Consider the following 6,952-nt stretch of genomic DNA (forward strand, 5'->3'; position numbering starts at 1 on the left):
CTAGGCAGTCCACAGGGAAATGTGCCACCAACACAGTCTTAGAAAAGGAAGAAAAATGAGAAAGGAAGGGAAAGAGTCAACATCCTGCTTGAGAGATTTGTGACCATTCTGTAGTCTGCAATCCCTAGGCTCCCTCGGACCCTGCTTTCCCCCAGACAGTAGAGGCGCTAAGATGGGGTGCTCTGTGTTTTGACAAGTTATGGAAAGGTATGGATCCATGTTGGGGAGGAGTTTGGATCCCTATTTAGCTTGTCTTAAGCACCACATCTACAGGTGTTACAGCCAGATCGCGCTTCTTACAAGTCTTCATTTTGAAGCAAAATTGAAAAGAATGTACGTCTTCTCGATCGTGTTGGTGCCCCTTTATAAGAGGAAGAAACCTAAGGGGTTCAGAGAACCCCGCAGCTCCCTTCTTTGGGGCAGCAGTAGGCTGGATGCCGGGGGCGAGGAGGGGCGGCCCCAAGAACATTTACACTCATCTTCAGAGCATCGTCCTCAGCCGGTATAGGACACCAGAGTTTACAGAAAAAAGGAAGGTTGGTGCAACCTAGTTCCTGGCCCTGGGAGACTTGCATGAGGAGGGGATGCTTTGGGGCCTGGTGTCTCCCCGACCCAGAATCTCTTGCCCCTCTCCCTGGACTAACTTCGCATCCCGGCCCCAGGAGCCAGATCCTGGTCCAGATTCAGGAACCCTCTCTCACAGTCGTAGGAGTTGTGACCATGAATGCGGCAGCCTGTTTCCACGTAGTCCCAGGGCAGGCTCACTCCGCCTCTCCCTCCCCGGAGGTGAGAACCTGCGGGTTAATGCCACCCCTCCTTTCCAGAGAAGGATCGTCTGGGGCGCTGCTGATTCCTAACAGTCCGGATCGTGTACCTTCCGTGGGGCTTAGAGGTTTGCGGAGGTGGGGGTGGGGCATGATAGGTATTACTTTTGAAATACAAAAAAAGAGAGGGAGAAATAGACGCAGTAAAATAAAACAGACTTAAAATGAGTGTGGAAAGGGCAGGAGGGACTTCGTGGCTTTCTTTTAGTGACTTCTGGATTTGAAAATCCAGAGTTGTCTGCTCTAACCAGAGTCAGCGGACACTATTTACCTCCCTGCACAGTGTTTGGCGCTGTGCGGCGCGGAGGAGGAGGCAGGATTGGGGACCGGGAGGAGCCGGGAAGTGAGGGGGACGAGCCGGGTAGGAGGAGGGTAGCTGCGAGGGGGCAAGAAGCTGCGCTTTAGTCTCTGCGGGTGATTTATGCCGGTTCCGGGCGGCCGGGGCGATGGTACGAGACCGCGCCGGGGTCAGGCCAATCCGACGCCCGCCGGGGCTGCTGCATAGTCAATGAGCGTCCCCGCACCCGCGAGTTACAAAGAGCGCTGGGGAGGCGCGAGCCTGGGCCCGCGGGCGGGTGGAGGGACCGCATGCGCAGGAGGGAGGTCGCTCCCAGTACAGTGTAGGTGCGAGAGGGTGAGCGTGCGCGCGCGTGCGCGCGCGCGCGCTCCTTTCACTGTAGCAGACGGGGCTCCAAACATTCCTTTCTGCACTGAAGAGTTTTCCTCATTATTGTTGTCTTTGTGCTCCAGTGTTGCCAACTTACTGGAATTCCTGACGTGGTTGCGCAGCAGGGCTCGGGCTGACCGTAGGAGCCAGCTGCGTTTGTATACGGGCCGACCCCGCCGTTAATCCCAGAATAACGCCAGAGATGGAGGAAAGAATGGAGGGAGAATGGGAAGGAGGGGAGCAGATAAAGATTGGAGATAAGGAACTACTAACAGAGCACGGTCCGTCATTCCCAACACTGTGTATGTAATCTCACACATTGACACTCTTTTCCACTAGAAAAATAAATAAATAAAGCATTTTCTCAAGGCAACCCAAACTTAGGCCGCTTAAAAACAGGCAATTTTTTTGCAGCCCGGCACCATGCACGCGTTTATCTCCGGTATCTACACCCAAGAATGCTCCTTGCTAGATTTGGAGGGTTAAATCTTAGGATCAGCATCTGGGAAAGCCGAGGTTAGTGCATTTGTGATTTAAGCCAGCATTGTTTCTTTATAATGAAAGTGTAATTTCTTTATTTTCCACATTTCTCTATACATATATGTGTAAGCCTTTACACAGTGATTAACCAAAAGAGACAGGAAAGAGTCAAAAAAAATAAAATTAATTCGAGTAAATTTATGTTAATTGCTTCCCTTATATATTTTTGACTTGTCTGTATTATTTTACATCTCAATGCATCTCAACAGCGAATTACTGGAAATATTTTCTTCCTATCCTGAACCAATTTCTTTCTGCAATGGGCATGAAATTTGTAAAATCTCCTTGACTAAAATCCAATTTCAATTTGCTATTAATTCAACTCAGATTTACCTATTGGGTGCCATGGAGCCAAATGCCCATTAGACAGCTCTAATCTAAAGTGCCTAAAACCACAAACTCAACATGGTGTAACCTGAACCAAAAACTTCAGAGCTTCTTTTCTCTGTAAGACACCATCATCCACCCCCAGAGGCCAAAGGCTGAATCTTCATTCTTGACTCCTCCTTCTTTTCCTCACCCCCAGTATGCAATCAATCACTAAATTCTGTTAACTCAAGCTCGTCAGTCCACTCGCTTCTCTCAAACCCTTTCATTTCTCTCAAACTCACCCATTTCTCTCAACCTCACTGCCAGTAGGCACCAACCTCTCTCATCTGAATCATGGCAAGAGCCTTAAAACGGGCCACTTGCTGTCAGTTTTGTCCCCTCCCATCTATCCATTTTCGATTCTGCAAGCAGATGATCCAAAGTGATATTTCCATCGGACGAGTGCTTTCAAAAAAAGGTCATTACCTATTAAAGGGCTATGAAATCAGCTTAGTAGGCCAGAAAGATTTATGTTCAAATAAAATAAAATGGAATAGGGGCTAAAATAACTTTCATATAAAAGGATATGTATTGTTTCACTAAACTCTTGCTTCAGATATCTATATCATCATGTAAAATATATTTCTTATGCATCTCAGTCAAAAAAAGTTTGAGGTATCTCCCCACAAATTATTTATTAATTAAAAAAAATAGTAATTTTAAGTGGAGAAACTGGCAGATGTTTTAATAGGTTTTATTATTATTTAGATATGGTAAGATCAACAGATCAGGAGAGAACTGGCATTGAAAAGATAGTTTATTATACTCACATCCCAAAAGGGGGAATACAGGTCACATCTTCAGAGGCCAAACAGGGAACCACCGAAGTCTTTACTCTGAGATGAAAGGGGGGCAGCTGTGGGCAGCAAGCACCTCTACTGTGGTTTCCAAGGGAAGGAGCAGGCAGTCAGAGTAAGTAGGCTTAGGATTGGCTAGTTAATATTCGAAAAGCACTCCCTGGGGAGAACTCCCAAGGGGATACAATGAGGGAGGCAGGAGGTCAAGGCAAGGTGACTCAGGCCTAATTCAGGCTGCCAGAATAAGGTGTGTCTAGCATTCGCAAGCAGGGCAGATGTTAAAGAATTAAGACTTCAGAAATATGGTAAACACAACAGATACCACATGGTATTAGGACAAAAATGCCAAACCTGTATCTAATCCTGAGAAAGCATCAGACAGAGGATCGTTCTATAAATAACCAGCCTGTATTCTTCAAAAATGGCAAGGTCATGAAAGCCAAAGGAAGGCTGAGAAACTTTATAATAAGGCAACTAAATGCAACACATGGCCTTGGGTTGGACTTGGACTGGGGCAAAAAAAGCTCTAAAGGCATTATGGGGAAATCAGTGGCATATCAGTAAGGACTGTAGATTAGATAATAGTATCATATAATGTTAAATTGTCTGATATTGGTTATAAAAGAGAATGTCCTCATTCTTAGGAAATATAATCTGAGGTATTTAGGGGTTCATGATGTTACAACTTATTCTCAAATAATTCAGAAAAAAATGTGTATGTGTGCGTGTGTGTATGTGGTAGGAAGAGAGAAGGGAAATGGGCAAAATGTGGGAATTTCTTACATTATTCTTGCAACTTTTCTGTGAGCTTGAAATTATATTAATTTTTTAAGTTTGAGAAGCTTTGCATTAAATCATAAGTTTCACAAGGTCTGTTCCTCCCTTGTCTCCCACTGTTTTCTCCTATTAATCCTTCTGTCTAGAACATTCTTCCCCTCCCAAGCCTGCTCTTTATCTGGTTAACTCCAATTCAATTTTCCAGTCTCATCTAAAATAAATATCTCTTCTTCCAGGAAGCCTTCCTTTACTCACCATACTGATTTGGGAAACCATACTTCTTTCTTCTTCCTTCTTTCTTCTTTCTTCCTTTTCTTCTTCCTCCTCTTCTTCTTTCGTTAATGTGAGTGCAATATTTTATTTGATACAAATCTACTTAACAAACTTATTTCTAGTATATAGCATTCACGGAGAAATGGTTTCTCTCTCACACACAAAGATGTATATTCCGTTTCACTATTTTCTGAATACAACTAATATTTTATCAGGTAGGAATAATTATTTAAAAATTACATTATTACAGTAAATTACATAATATGTTTCTGAAAGCAGCAAGCAGAAAAGATGATTAATACATGTTAACCTAAATTAAGTGAAGTGTAACAATAGTCCATATTTCAGGCCTAAGGAACATGTCTCACAGAGTTCTCAGGGCCCGCTCATAATACTCCAGGGCTTTATTCAGTTCTCCTTTCAATTTGTACATGAAGCCAAGGATGTTCAAGCTTTCTATATCTAATGAATTTCTCCAAAGTTTCTTTAAAGTCAATTTCACCAAAGAAATGATACTTTTATCCTTTACAAAAGATGCCTTTTCTATTTTTACTGCTTTTACGTAATGGATAATTGCATCCACTTCAAATTTCCTTTGAAATTCCTAAAATCGGCCATAGTAGAAATATATCTCTCGCGGTCTCTTCTTCAAATAATTTCATGCATCACACTTTTTGATAAGCATCTTTGGCTTTTCTGTAGTTGCTTGCTTCTATGTATATATCTGCTAGGTGTATATAAGCAACGTTAAATACGGGCTTTTGTTTCAGAGCAAATTCAAAATGAGATATGGCTAATATTATCATTCAGCATTTTCTCCATTCCGTCCTTTAGACTGCCGGTTTGTAGCTTTCTTTCTTTGAAAACCTATGTTCTATAGCAAAGCTCTATCTGGTGATACAAGAAGGCAGAGGAGGGTATTGTCTGTAAGGCCATTTTTAGGAGCTAAAGAGGTTTATCCAGAGAGCCTTTCTTCAATAAAACTTGGCCACGTAGTAAAAGATGTAGATCTGCAAGGACATGCTGTTCAGTGTACTTCAGTGTACTTTTCTCCTTCAGCATCTTGTCTTACATCTATCCAGAAGTTTCAGAGAGAGGAGAGCCTTAATATATGCATCTTCTGGATTTAGCTTGACGGCCTATTTTAGGGGGTGCAGAGAAAGTGTGTCACCAATCTGTGATGCTTTGTTAAAGCTGTCTAGACGATGGGTGGTGAATGCATAATGAGTGCTAAATTCAGGGTTTTCAGGGGCCAATTCCAGAGCCTTTTCAAGGTAGGCCCTGCCCTGTTCATAAGTCTTTCTTCCACATTTCAGCAAGACCCATTCTTCCTCACAGTCCACACCTCAGGATACTCCATTCTATAGCAGGAGAGAAAGGCAAACTTCTTACAAATGTTCTCCACCTTGTCTAGGTAAATCTGGGCTTTTGCCAGTCTGCCCAGGTGGTAATACAGCCAGACATAGATGCCCCAGGTAACCAGCCTTCTCATATCTGATTAGTCAGCATGTTCTCCTTCAATTAAGTCTTCAGCTGTTTTCAAGCTCTCCAGAGCTTCCTCATTCTGGCCTTTCAGATGTTTCAGATAGGCCAGTAGGTTGTGGATTCCCACATTGTATTTGGTGTCTAGGAACTAAATCTCATCAAAGACCCTGCTTTCTAAATCAGGCCTTTCAGAGTCATCAATTAGCAACTCCCATGTAAAGTGACATCTCAGCTGTTCCAGCCTGTTTGACCTGATCTTCATCAGCATTCTTATTTATAGTTGCTATGAATTTATTAGGCAGCAGTTCTGCAATGTTTTGTTTAGCTGGACTGGCCTTTGAGATCTGGCCAGTCAGGAGACCCTTCTGTATGCCTTCATAGTTCTCTTGATTCTCTCTGGCCAGTTTTTGTCACAATTGTCTTCCCATGGCCTCCACAAAGCTTCTCCCTCTGCAGCCAGAATAATTTGGGGCAGTCATGCTGACCATATCAATCATTTGGTTATAAAACTTCAATAGTTTTTCCATTATTTCTGGAATAAATTTGAAATTTTTAGCATAGTCTAAGAGCTTTTGCATGATCTGGCCCCTGGCTACTTTTGAATCTCACATGACAGTCCAGCCACACTGGCCTCCACTTGGTTCTTCAAACATATTATCTACTTTCTCAGCTTTAAAAATAAGATGAGGAGAGAGATAAACAGAGGTTCACAGAGCTGCCTAAATTCCTGACTGTGCTCTAGGTCTAGTTCCTAACCTACTATATCCTAACAGTAATCCTCCTTTTGCTTGGGCAAGCTTGAGTGGACCTCTGCTACTTGCAAAACAGAGCCAGGCTGAAACTATCAAAAAAGGGCCAAAAGACATCAAGGTATCTCACCTACCAGACAGCCCCAGTATGCTTCTGATGTAATAACAACTATAATTCACAAGGAAAAAAATATTATATTTATGACCCACCCACCCATCCCACCCCTTTTTTTTTAAAAAAACTTTTGACTTGCCAGCCTTAAGACCAGGTCCTGAGCCATAAGTCAGCTCCCTATTCCTGGTGCATAGCCAGAGCCAAAAATACCACTACAAGACCTAAAGGGACAAGCAGTGCAGCAGCCATGTTTTCTAAAGCAGAAATGAAGATACCAGATATAATATGATAAGGGAATCCTCCTGTTGTGCAAATATAGTCATATGAAAAGTCTTGGCAGAGGTTTAAAGAAACAA

At 42.9% G+C, this 6,952-nt stretch overlaps 1 pseudogene; it reads right to left on the reverse strand.

Moving 5' to 3' along the window:
- Window positions 1-4,536: 4,536 nt before the first annotated feature.
- On the reverse strand, window positions 4,537-5,607 carry LOC120597127 (interferon-induced protein with tetratricopeptide repeats 1-like; annotated as a pseudogene).
- Window positions 5,608-6,952: the final 1,345 nt, after the last annotated feature.

Source organism: Pteropus medius, unplaced genomic scaffold (genome assembly GCF_902729225.1).
Source record: "Pteropus medius unplaced genomic scaffold, Ma_sr-lr_union100, whole genome shotgun sequence".
NCBI lineage: Eukaryota > Metazoa > Chordata > Mammalia > Chiroptera > Pteropodidae > Pteropus > Pteropus medius.